Genomic DNA, 13,086 nt, shown 5'->3' with positions numbered 1-13,086 from the left:
ACCTCTCTCTCTCTCTCTCTCTCTCTCTCTCTCTCTCTCTCTCTCACACACACACACACACACACACACACACACACACACACACACACACACACACACACACAAGCCAACTTGATACGTCGTGAAAGTCCTGAGTTATCCACTTTTCTCTCCCATCACTCAAGCTCAACAGAAGGAGAACGCTTTCAGCAGCTAGTGTTGTTGTCTACCCTTTCAACATTCCAAATCTAACTATCTTTAAACAACTTTAAGCTCTACAAAAAAAGAGAGATGGTTGGGCCTCTTCTTTAGCTCTAAACCTTAAATCTTGAGTTAAATCCTAAACCTAACTCCAAAGCTCTAATATTAAATCTAAACCTAAACTCTAACTTAAATATAAAAACTAAATCCTAAACCTATGTCGACTCTCTCTCTCTCTCTCTCTCTCTCTCTCTCTCTCTCTATCTCTATCTCTCTTTCCCTCTCTCTTTATCTATATATGTCATAGTACGTGTATTTACAAACACAGACATTTACAAAGCTCTTCACCGACCAATGCACTATTTTATTGGACAACGCAAAAATTATATTAGATCCACAAGGAGTTTATATATCGGATTGGTATCATAAATCATTTTGCAATTTTGAAGATGTTTAATATAACATTTCATTTCATATTCTCTCTCTTTCTCTATTTATCTCTCTCTCTCTCTCTCTCTCTCTCTCTCTCTCTCTCTCTCTCTTTCTTACACAATGTGTGTGTGTGTGTGTGTGTGTGTGCGTGGGGGGGGGGAGAGGGAGAGAGAGAAAGAGGGGAAGGGAACATGAGAGAGAGGAGAGAGAAGGAGCATACATGGCTCTCCTTCCTCTCCTCCTATGTGTGTGTGTGTGTGGGGGGGGGGGGGGGGGATAGAGAGAGAGAGAGAGAGAGAGAGAGAGAGAGAGAAAGAGCAGCATGGGTATACCTGTTTTGCAAGAACGCCAAAACTCTGATTTGAGATCTGAGTTTTTGGCGCTCGCGGATTATTTTTTCTCTGGTCAGCATCGCTATAATTGTCGCTATAAGCATAGCTATATTATTTGTTGCATAGCGACATTCATATAGCGATGATCATTAGCAACGATGTGAATTTTCACATTTGAGCGTTGCACTGCTAGCGGCGCTACTATGAAGAACCTCTTGTAGTGTTTTAAGATACTCAAGCGAGTTGGGTATATAGCTTACAAAATCTCTTTACCTATGCATTCTTGTATTCATCCAGTTTTTCATGTAAGTCGTATATGTAAACGCTTGCATAGGGATGGCAATGTCATTGGCCAACGGATATTGGTTGATTTCATTGAATTGCCATGTGCAAAGTAGAAAGAAAAAATGGAAAGCGGACAAGGTGTTTCTAAACTTCGTTCGCGTTTTCAAAAGAAAATACGCAAATAGACCTAGAAATGGCTTGTATACTTATCATATGTGTTTGTCGCTTTGCATACATATTTTTCACTTTTCTATTGATCATTTGGGTAATCTTGTGAACACAAATGATAAGAGAGCAAGCCGTATGCAAAGTGGCAAGCATAAATGACAAGTACACAAATAGTTTCTGAAGTCTATTAGCATTGTTTAGAGAAAAATTGAAACCGACTTCAAGAATAGCTTTTCATCTTTTTGTTTGAGCTAACCACGTTGCGTACACCTTTCCCAAACCATCAATAGGTACAAGGGCAAGCTGTATGCAAAGTGACAAGTAAAAATGACAAGTAAACAAGCTATTTTGAAGTTTGTTTGCGTTTTTAAGAAAAAAGATATGCGAACGAACTTCAGGAATGGCTTGCACACTTGTCGTATGTGCATATAGCTTGCTCAGTTGTTTATTGATAGCTTGGGAAAAGCATACACATTCTTGTCAACACAAAATTCAAGAGTACAAACCATTTTTGAAGTTTTTTTTTTGTTTTAACACTAGTTTAGTACCAAAACAGGACACTTTTAGTGTCCTTTTTTTATAATTTTACGTTAAATGATACTTGCATCAGACAGTGTATTTAAGAAAACCCTCTTGATAGTATTAAATATGCTAGCTAGAGTTTCATTTAAAAATATAACCTTGCATTTTAGAAGCTATCATGATCACTACAACAAAAAAACGTGTTATCGACACAGATATCGACGCGGCCCGTCGCTATGCGCGTCGCTATCTGCGTCGTTGTGAAACCAGTCGCTATTAGCGACGTGCATAGCGACGCACATAGTGACGACCATAGCAGAAAAAAAATTTCTTGGGCAGAGGACAGGTAGCCTGGCCTGTGCCCAGTTAAAAGATGGACACAGCCACAGCCAGACTTCCTGCCCTCTGCCCAAGAAAGCAAGCAGCACCAAAATATCAACCATGCTCCCGCGCGCAGAAATTTCGGCAGAGTTCCCTTTGTTTTTACATAAACTTTTCAAAAAAAACCATATCATGTATACGCCTCCTACATGCTATCCATGTAGGATCTCACATGAGATTTAAGGCCAATGAAAGACAACCGTACCAACTGAAAAGCATAGCCATAACTTAAAATCATAACCATAACGAACCATAACCATAACTTAAAACCATAACCGGCTATAACCACTTTGATCAAAACCATAATGCAGATAACCATAACCATAAACAAAATTAACAATAACCATAAGCATAACCAGAAAGAGAAACAATAACTGTCTATACAATGACAATGACAATAATCATAACCATAAGGGAAACAATAACTGTTTGAACACTAACTATTTGTACAAAAAAGAAACACAGAAGCGTGTCTGTGTCTCACAAAGCATATAGATGAAATCTGGTCCACTAATGACTACGCATCGCAACCTGCACATAGGACAACTCACAAAATTAGTATTGATATTACTTCATATATACTGAATTAATTAAATCAACTCACACATATTAACGTCTCACCTCAAGTGATCAGCGAGACTGTAAGGCCTCCCAGTCTACAGGCTCTCCTGAAGCTTCAAGATCATTCAGTACTTCATAGATACCTCTGCGATATCCATCTGACTCCTCCTCACGTGATGGAGCTCGATGCATTGCAAGATTCTGCGTTTATACAAAAATCAAAGTAATAAGAATACATGAGTCATCGCGTTTTAAAAAACGCCATAGTTAAGATTGGATTAGAAACTCACAAACTCAAGGAAAGGTGTCGAAGCCTCCACTGCCAAGATGAGATGTCCCCCTAGTCATCTATCGTACCTGCGCGGCCTCACGCTACTGTCTGAACCGCGTGGCCGCTGTCCGCTCATCCTCCCTGATCTGCAACCACGTCTCGTGTGGGATGCCCGAAGGCTTCGACGAGCCGGTTCTGAAAGCCTTCCGAGCTGCATCTCGTCGATGTTTGATGGTGTCCCGTGCAACACCCTTGATCCACCGTGCCGAAACAACGGAAGAACCTAGAGCAAGCTGGTACTCTCTCAGGATGGTCTCCACTATATAAGTGACTTTTTCCTTTTCTTGCTGATCCCAAGACGTCAGAATGTTGGTCGAAAACTGCAGCTCCACGTGTTGGCGAATCCGCTGTCGCATCTCAGTCCCGACTCTATCCATGTCAACAGAACCATCTCCCCGTACAGTATAGAGCTTGGAGGCACTAGGATCGTGTTCCCCCCAAGGTGTCCGAGGTGTGCCAAGAGGTGTGTCGAGAGGTGTGCATGGGTAAGACGGGGGTCGTGAGCGAGGAGGGGTCGAAGCATCTGTAGACCCTCCTCCACAGCAACCACCACCTCCACCTGACGATCGCCGAGATCGGCGAGTGCGCCTATGTTGCGGAGATGAGGACGTACCCGCCTCTACCCCACCCCTAGGTGTCGAAGCGGCCGTGATGGGAGAAGAAGGCGTCGTACCCATAGGCGTCCTGAACCCCGTAGGCGTCCCCCCCCTAGGCGTCGGACCCTCGGGTGTGAAGCCTGGAGGCGTAGTACCCGTGCCTCTGGCTACCGAGTACTAAGAAGCCTCTTCCATCTGAGCAGGCGTCATCCCTGTAACGAAGCCCATGAATGCATCTGCACTCATGGAAGCGGGATCTGGAATCTCATTTGCCATACTAATTAAAGTCCTGCACAAAGAAAGTAAAATAAAGCGTCAGAACATAGTTGTTTAAATTAACTTTAAGCTTAATTTTAAATCAAAGTCTTCACACAAACACTTACAGGCCTAGGCCTCGACGAGTGAGGCATCATCGATAAGATCTTGCACCGTATCATCGTTTATCTCTAATTGCAAACATAACTCTGCCCCAACTCGTTCTGGCAGATTGTCTTCATCCATTGCATCTTCATCTACAAGTGTCAATTCTGGCTCGTCTACGTCATCCCTCGTATATCTGTCTGCTTCCTCTGCCATACCTTCGTCCATCTCATCTAATGTCACAATAGTATGAACGTCGTCTGACTGACTTTCCTCCAGGAGATCTTGCCCTTCAAATACTTGTTTATCTTCAATGTGCGTCCAAGCCTTCGAATCAGCGGGCACCCTAAATGTTGCGTCAGTGGATCTATTCGTAGAATGCCACTGCATCAACTTTGCAATGGAACCACAACGAAACATGCTTTTTATCTAGGAATAATAGGGAAATGCCGCAACACTTTAGCTGACACTGTCTCGCCAACTGCATCTTGTTTGTAGCGCATTGCTTCGCACTTAGGACACGAAGATGTTGGTATGGGCAAAGGGATTCAAAAATACTAATGGTCAGGGGCTGTTGGCATTAAGAAACATAGTGCCTGGAACTTCCTTGGTCATCATGTATTCCAAGTGTGGTGCACTTCAGAGAGCAAGAAAAGTTCTTGAGGATCTTCTTGTCCAAAAATTTTGAATTTATGAATGCATTATTGCTGGATATGCTGATGAACAAGGGTAGAGCAAGGGCATCTTTCCAGATGAAGCCATCTATGCTTACGTCTTGGAGGGATGTGGCACTATGCAACACGCTAATATGTGAAAAAGAATTCACAATGATATTGTTAAATAGGGGCTCTTAGAAAAAACATTTTTCTTGGCAATGCCTTGGTTGACATGTATACCAAAAATGCTTGAGCAGATGCTGATTTCTAGCCATGCGCAATAGGGCAAGGCCACAAATCTGTGGGCTATTTTCAACGGATGCAAAGTGAGGGCATATCTCTAGATGAAAATGTGATGATTGGCACTTCCTTGCCCCCAACATGTTTGCTAGATGTAGTTTGCTTCAAAAAGCATAAAAAGTGCTTGAGGAGCTACATGTCCGTGATGCCATCTCTTAGAGTACACTAATTTTTGAATACGCCCAACATGGACAGGACTTTGGGCTATTTGCAGAAGATGCAAACCAAGGGCATCTCTCCAATTGCAATCACCTATGATTGCATCTCTAAAGGTGTTTAGTACTACGCAAGATGCTGATATGGGCAAAAGAATTTACAATGATATTAATAGTCAGGGGCCGTTGGAGAAAAACATAGTCTTTGGCGATGCCTTGGTCGACATATATGCCAAGTGGTGCATATCAAAAAACAATAAAAGTGATTGAGGAGCTTCTTGTCTAGAATGTCAACTCTATGAATCTCCAATTGCAATCACCTATGCTTGCATCTCTGTCAGGGGCCGTTGGAGAAAAACATAGTGGTTGGTGCTGCCTTGGTCGACATATATGCCAAGTGGTGCACTTCAAAAAACAAAATAAGTGATTGAGGAGCTTCTTGTCTAGAATGTAGACTCTATGAATCTCCAATTGCAATCACCTATGCTTGCATCTTTAAAGGCGTTTGGTACTACGCAAGATGCTGATATGGGCAAAAGAATTTACAATGATATTAATAGTCAAGGGTCGTTCGAGAAAAAATATAATGCTTGGTACTACCTTGGTCAACATATATGCCAAGTGGTGCACTTTAGAAAACAAGAAAAGTGATTGAGGAGCTTCTTGTCTAGAATGTTGACTCTATGAATGCATTGGTTGCAGGATGAGTGCATGATATGCTAATTAGGGACAAGATAAGGAAGCTCTCAGCTCAGCGGATGCAAAATGAGGACATCTCTCTAGTGGAAGCCACTGATGCTTTTGTATTGAAGGCATGTGGAAATATGTAAGATGCTTATTGAGAAAAAACATTGTGCTTAGCAATGCCTTGGTTGACATGTATGCCAAAGATGCTTGAGGAGCTGCATGTCCGGGATGTTGTCTCTTGGAGTGCACTATGCTCTTTTCAAGAGATGTAAATCGAGGGCATCTCTCCAATTGACATCACCTATGCTTGCATCTTGAAGGCATGTGACACTACACAAGAAGCTCGTATGGGCAAAGGAATTCACAACAATAGTAATAGTTAGGGGTTGTTGATAGAAAACGTAGTGCTTGGCACTACCTTGGTACTTCAAAGAGCACAAAATGTGCTCGAGGAGCTTCCTGTCTCGAATGTTGACTTTTGGACTGCACTCATTGTGGAATATGCCAAATACAGGCAGGGAGAGGAAGCTATGGGCTATTTTCAACAGAAGCAATGTGAGGACATCTCTCCAGATAAAGCCCGAGGGATTCACTCTATATAGAAAACAAGACGCCACTTGCGAGTGGACAAACTTTAATAAAACCCTTATATACAACTCATATTAGGGAATATGACCCCCTTTCTACACTTATACGACAATCAATGAAAAAAACTATCATACCCTTATCTTACATATAAAATTTAGGTCTCACATGATCTAAATGAGTAAAACTAGTAAAAGAGTGTGTAGCATAGTGATTGGCAACGTACTACAAAACTACTTCTATTGATAACTAGATGTACCCTCAATGTGTCTTAGTTTGACTTTCAAACTATGTTCCTGATCAGTCTGCACTCTGGCTACTCGTCCAATTCTGACCCATCCAAAGCTGGTGTGAAGCAAACCTTGACCTGCTCCAAATCAGCCCTTATCTATGACCGTCTTGATGCAAAATTGATGTGTGACCTAATAAAAAACTTCCCTAAAATCCATCCAAGTTCTAGTGAACATCGGTGACCAATCGTTACAAGTAATCAACTCGGGTCAGGTCCCCCCCCCCCCCCCCCCCCCCCCCCCCCCCCCCCCCACCCATAGATATGATACCCCCCTCCCTTATTTTTTATCTTGGGAGATAAATGATTGGGGGTCTGTCTCTAACTTATATGCTTATATAACTTTGTTAAAAAAAACCCTCCCCTGCACTTACATGGTGTGGTAAGTTTTCCATGGTGAATCCCCTGAGAGATGAAGATACCTAAACTTTTGTCTTCAAGGCATGTGGCACTATGCAAGACTCTGATATGTGCAAAAGAATTCACAAAGGTATTGTTAATCAGAGGCTGTTAAAAAAAAACATCATGCTTGGCAATGCCTTGGTTCACATGTATGCCAAGGATGCTTAAGGAGATGCATATGTGGGGATTTCATGTCTTAGAGTGCACTGATTTCTGGCTATGCCGGCCCAACAAGGGTAGGGCCACAAAGCTCTAGACTATTTTCAACAGATGCAAAGTGAGAATGTCTCTCTAGATGAATACGTGGTGCTTGGAACTTCCTTGGCTGCTGGCATGTACGCCAAATGTGGTTTACTTCAAAAAACACATAAAATGCTTGAGGAGTTTCCTGTCCACTATGTACTCTCTTGGAGTGCACTGATTTTTGGATAAGCACAACACAAGTAGGACTTTTGATTGTTTTTAGGAGATGAAAACCGAGGGAATCTCTCCAATTTCAATCACCTATGCTTGCATCTCTGAAGGCATGTGGTACTACATAAGATGTTGATATGGGAAAAAGAATTCACAACGATAGTAATATTTAGGGGTTGTTAGAAACAAACGTACGCTACAAGAGGTTGTGTGCACTTGTGACGCTTTTAGCGACGGAAATACACTGAGTTTTTATAACCCCCGGCGTCGCTAAAAGCGACGCTATCCGCGTCGATACGGGGACGTCGCTATAGTCGTCGCTATATAGCAACGTCTATAGCGACGGCTATAGCGACGTTGTAGGGCCATCAATAGCGACGCTTATAGCAACGTTGCAGAGCCTAATATAACGACACCCGAGATGAATTTTTTTTGGTGGCAGGGCATTCACCCATCAACCATATTGAATGTTTCATTTGTCTATTTACTTTTGAAAAAAAGTGCAAAGGTAAATATAGACCCAAAATAGTCACCCACAAGACAATATAATCATTAACTCCATCATCCATAGTACATATTGTTTGCAAAATAAAGATACAAAAATGACAAGCATGAATTGATAAAAGTAAATCAATGACAATTGTACACAACAACAAAATCACTTGATTGTTAATCATTGCAAATGTAATAGTTACAAACCATTGTCATTATTTAAAAAATATACATGGTTTTCAAAAATACGTATAAAAGTCGTCTCATGATACATAATCTATGTAAAAAATGCTATCTAACTATGGCTAAACTAACGTCGTTTAATCAAATGTCTCATCGCGTCGAAGCGGCATATCTATCGGATTCTGCAAAAAAAAACAATAAGATAGCTTTTTGTAAGTATAAACATATAGAGACGTTTATAAAACAATACAATAAATAGAAAAGAATAAACCCTAATACTAACCATGCCGCCGCGAGAAGTCAGGATGTCTATAAGGGCGTTTAAGCCCTTCCTGCTTGCATACTCACGCTCGTACCGTGTGGGATCGCGTCCTGTAAACAACCACTGTCAAAACATACAAAGAATCCATTATGTTAGAATTTCAAATCCCATTATGTTATAATGAAGATCGTCTCGTTGACACCGAAGCTTCGGAGCACGCTAAGGACTCCGAAACAGAGGGAGATGCGGATGGAGTAGGAACGCGCGATGGTGCGCCAGAGCGATGATGCTCCACGTACCACTGTCTTTGCTGGGGTGACAAAGAAGAAAGAAACTCCTCATTATCCATACCTGCATTAAACACACGAACATTTAAATGAATGGAGTAGAAAACATGGACAAGTAGATAGATAGATAGATAGATAGAGAGAGAGAGAGAGAGAGAGAGAGAGAGAGAGAGAGAGAGAGAGAGAGAGGAGGTGCTCGTCGTCTCTGCTTATGAGAACATACCTAGAGCATACGTACCTGGAGTGGACGCAAAGACCATTAAATACAATGACGCAATGACGCATATAAATACAATGATGCAATGACGCAATGGCGCAAATACTTAAAGAGCAATAATCGTACAAGAACTTGCATGTGCTTGTAGCTTTGGAATGTTCAAAGGCTAGGAGCAACAGAAAGCGTTCTTCTTCTATTCAAGTTGAGTGATGGAAGAGGCAAGTGCATAATAAAATGTCGACCTTTACACCATGCTGCTGTGTATGAATTATACTACAACCAACAAAGATTATGAGTGGCCGTTCAGACATTTAGAAAGTTACTAGCTAGTCATACATTGCAAACTTACCTTGGTCGCGCAACCCCTAGAGTACTCCCACTCTTCCTCAGTCACTTCTTCACCGCACTGTTGTGCGCTTTTCAATTGGTTGTGCAACCATCTTAAGCTCATGAATGTTGGTAGGCTCTCTAGACCCGTCGGAGAGTGCATCGGTGGTCGTCTTCCCCGTCTCCACTCGATCCTTGCCCTTTGTCGCTCTTGCTTTGCATCCTCATATTGTGAAATCCACTTCTGCATGACTGGATTGTGAAGCATGCAAAATCGGTTGATTTTAGCCTCTAGATCTTCCGTCATCTTCTTCTCAACATCGAGATTGCACATGAAAATTCCAGATATGCACTCATCATCTATGGTTCTCCATAGCGTGTCCCGAGCTTTATCAAATCCATCTAGCCACTCTCCAATGTACACTAGGGACTCTGATACCAGCCAACCTTCTGCCATGCTACCCTCCGGATGTGCCTTCTGACGCACATATCCCTTGAGTGTTTTCATGAAACGTTCTAAAAAGAACATCCATCTGGAATGTACTGTGCCAGCTATTTCCACCTCATCAACTATGTGAACAAGAAGATGCACTTGAATGGTTAGCACGGTAGTAGGAAAATGTTTCTTAAACATGCACACAACCTCCGCAGCATTTAGTTTGGCGAATGTTATGGAGTCTACGTTGATCTCCTTTTGTGAGATCCATTGCACCAACTTTGCAAGTTTGTAGATTGTGTTACGGATGTCAAGAGACAAACATCCCTCAATGGCAACCAGTAAAATAAACTGCAAAACACGTGCAGCATTGATATTAAAGTCCACACAAGAATTTGTTACACAATTCCCACTATGATATACTCCACTATGAACATACCTGACACATTTTATGCCAGTCGTGTGACTTCAAACCGGAAAGCTTTCCTTCTTTAATAAAACACGTTTGGAGCGAGTGCATTACGCCACTGGGGGTCCGCAAAGATCTAATGGTCTCTTTTACTTTGCGTTCTTGGGCTCTTGTGAAAATCCATGGTGCTTTAGGGAGTTTTATCGATCCATCGGACACTGTTTGCGAATATTGCTCCATACGATCCACATTCCTAAGGTCAACTCTGGCTCCCAAAGTATCTTTCTTACTTGTCAGATGGTCCCATAGTAGATTACCCACATTCTTGAATATGTGCATTGGATCGAGCAAGTGATTGATCATGAGTCGGGGCCAGTATGGTAACTCGTACCATAGAGATAGTCTCTTCATCCCTGGGGGCATTCCGTCATCACACATCTCCTTCTGCTCTAACCATGCTTGTGCAGACATCCTTGGTGGCTCTCTTCCCAAAAAGCCGTCGCTTAACACATGATTCTCTATAAGATACGCTTGATGACCTTCGTAGATTTGCTTCTTCAATGAGGTTTCCCTACGTGCATTCAGTCTAGGTCCACATGTGACACATGCTCTGTATCCGCTTGTTTGAAGCCCTGCATGTATACACATGAAATAGATCAACTTCTTCAATGAGGTTGCCCTACGTGCATTCAGTCTAGGTCCACATGTGACACATGCTCTGTATCCGCTTGTTTGAAGCCCTGCATGTATACACATGAAATAGATCAGCTTGAGAAAAACCAAGATTTACAGTGTCTGAGTGAGGAGTGTAAATAGATCATTTGAGCATTCTGTTAGTCCGGGATAGTCATGCATGGTCCACATTAGAATGCCTCTGATCAAAGCATTCCGTCGACCTATGTGTCGGCTCATATCCACCACCTCTATGCCAATCCACTATTGTTGTAGCTCTTCCAATAGTGGACGAAGATACACATCCATATTCTTCACTTTATATCGCCCCGGCACAATCAAGCTTAGCCATAGGTGCCCCTTCTTCGTAGTCAACCACGGGGGAATGTTGTAGTTGACGATGACAACATGCCATACACTGTAAGATGTTGATCTTTGACCAAATGGATTTACGCCATCCATAGCTAGGCCTCAGCGCAAATTTCGAGCTTCCCTTGCAAAATCCGACCATGTTCCATCTATATGTTTCCAGGCTGCACAATCTACAGGAATCCGTAGCAAACCATCCGAAGATTTATTCTCCTCATGCCATGATGCTAGGGCGGCCATGGACTTACATTCAACAAAATGCTTGATATGAGGAAGTAGAGGAAAATGTCGCAAAACCTTTTGCAGAATTTTTGTTCTGTGGAGATCTACTCGATATCTTTCAGAATCACATTTCGGACACTTCTCCATGTCTATGTATTCCCCTCTGAAAAGAATGCAATCATTAGGACAAGCATGGATCGAATTGTAATCCATCCCCAAGTTTCTCAAAATCTTTCTTGCTTCCTCTTGGGAATCTGGCATCGCATTATCAGTTGGTAGTATGTGCTCTTTGAGCAATCTACACAATATAAAAAACGGTACAATTATGTAAAAATCTATCAGATCATTATACATTTAGAGTTTTATTAAAGTAAACTAATTGTAATAGATCACCTGAAAAGCACTGTGACGCTAGTGTCACTCCATCCAAACTTTGTCTGCATGTTGAGAAGAACCAGGAGCAGTTTCAATCTAGACACATGTGCTCCATTATAGAATGGCGTATCGGCTTCACTTTTCATATCATCATAGACAAGCCTTTCTGAATCCATGATCGTCTTGATCATTTCATCAATCTCGGGCTCAAACATTGCCTCGTTGGGAATGTGGTCTGCATGATCATCCCTCGAGCTGTCAGAGGCTACATCTTGTGGCCTCACATATGCTGCTTGACCAAAGCGCCTGCGAACACGTCTATTGGGTTGCAAGATTGCTGCCTGTTGGCCAGCGTAAGAGTTCGACGAGTTATAATTCGCAACAACTCGATCTATAATAGATGGATCGAACTCGCCAAATTCGCGAACATGCTGCAAAGAAACGCGTCTTGTCCGTCGCACAACATGCTTGCAATGGTTACAAGGACATAAGATCCTCGTGAGAGATAGGTGTTTCGGTTGGACGGCCCCACATCCTCGTCACTACTCATAATGAGGGTAAAAATCTTATAACTGGACAACAAATTTAATCTTCTATTGACATTCTTCGTCTTTTATCTCTTTCTCTCTCTCTTTCTCTCTCTCTCTCTCTCTCTCTCTCTCTCTCTTTGTTCACACTATAAACTACCTCACATTCTCTAGTCATGTCCAATCCCCGCACACCTCGGTCTAGAGGTGCACGGAGATTAGAACCACCGGGTTATAATCTCGTCTTTATTTGTCAATGCCTATATTTGTGGGTACAAGAAATCTACACACCCACGTCTACATGATACTGCATGTAGTGAACAAAACCCCTTTGCCTCTTCTCCAGCTATAGCATTTCACAGCATCTTAACATCTTTTCACAGTAGATCTTTGTTTGTAGCATGTAGGTATGCCATTCTTGCAATGTAGCTGATGTTTGCTCAAGGCACTTAATTCTTAATCTAGATTTGACGGGATGTGGTGTGTGTGTGTGTGTGTGTGTGTGTGTGTGTGTGACCCTTGGAATCGTCATCTTGCATCACTAATTTCTGTGTAGGCTCAATTTGGTCTTCCATTAGCTGAACATGACAGCTTATTGTATGGTAGCAGCAGTCGAACATGAAGGTGGAATTGCTGGTCCGCATGGACTGTCGAGGCTGTGAACGCAGGAAA

The sequence above is a fragment of the Adiantum capillus-veneris genome, chromosome 18 (genome assembly GCF_014529385.1).
Source record: "Adiantum capillus-veneris isolate H3 chromosome 18, ASM1452938v2, whole genome shotgun sequence".
NCBI lineage: Eukaryota > Viridiplantae > Streptophyta > Polypodiopsida > Polypodiales > Pteridaceae > Adiantum > Adiantum capillus-veneris.
This window is presented reverse-complemented; position numbering follows the sequence as displayed.